Source organism: Schistocerca nitens, chromosome 2 (genome assembly GCF_023898315.1).
Source record: "Schistocerca nitens isolate TAMUIC-IGC-003100 chromosome 2, iqSchNite1.1, whole genome shotgun sequence".
NCBI lineage: Eukaryota > Metazoa > Arthropoda > Insecta > Orthoptera > Acrididae > Schistocerca > Schistocerca nitens.
The window spans coordinates 548,651,830-548,652,558 of NC_064615.1; the positions used below are offsets into that span (position 1 = coordinate 548,651,830).

The window sequence follows — 729 nt, forward strand, 5'->3', positions numbered from 1 at the left end:
ACACGTTGACTAAAATATATATACGCAATGTTGCTTCCTCCCATACTAAGTGGAATGGTCTTCAAGGATATAGAACAAGCCAAAAATTCTTAAACATATTTTCATTTCAGAGATAATAACAAACAGATCACCACATGTACTGTATCAGTGAAGAGTACAGTGAGGTGCTGATGATAATTCTTGGACTATTTTGGCTAAAAATCTCAAACATAAAATCAGATTAAATAGTTATTTACGTTGATCACATTATTGCACATAATATGTGCAGTACTTACGTTTCATGTAACGCGTATGTTGCTCGATACCATAAAAAAATTAACAACAGTTGCTTGTAGTTATCGTAATGAAATTTTTCATGTTATGCCCACTTTTAATTCTTTTGTATTGTGTATATTTCAATATTTTTAACGACCTTGCCGCAGTGATAACACCGGTTCCCGTCAGATCACCGTAGTTAAGCGCTGTCGGGCTGGGCTAGCACTTGGATGGGTGACCATCTGGTCCGCCGAGCGCTGTTGGCAAGCGGGGTGCACTCAGCCCTTGTGAGGCAAACTGAGGAGTTACTTTATTGAAAAGTAGCGGCCCCGTTCTCGCAAACTGACGTACGGCCGGGAGAGCGGTGTACTGACCACATGCCCCTCCGTATCCGCATACAGTGACGCCTATGATCTGAGGATGACACGGCGGCCGGTCGGTACCGTTGGGCCTTCATGGCCTGTTCGAGAGGAG

The 729-nt window shown here is 43.2% G+C and overlaps 1 pseudogene; it reads left to right on the top strand.

The window, feature by feature from the left end:
* Positions 1-403: 403 nt before the first annotated feature.
* Positions 404-521, top strand: LOC126237898 (5S ribosomal RNA; annotated as a pseudogene).
* The last annotated feature ends 208 nt before the right edge of the window (positions 522-729 follow it).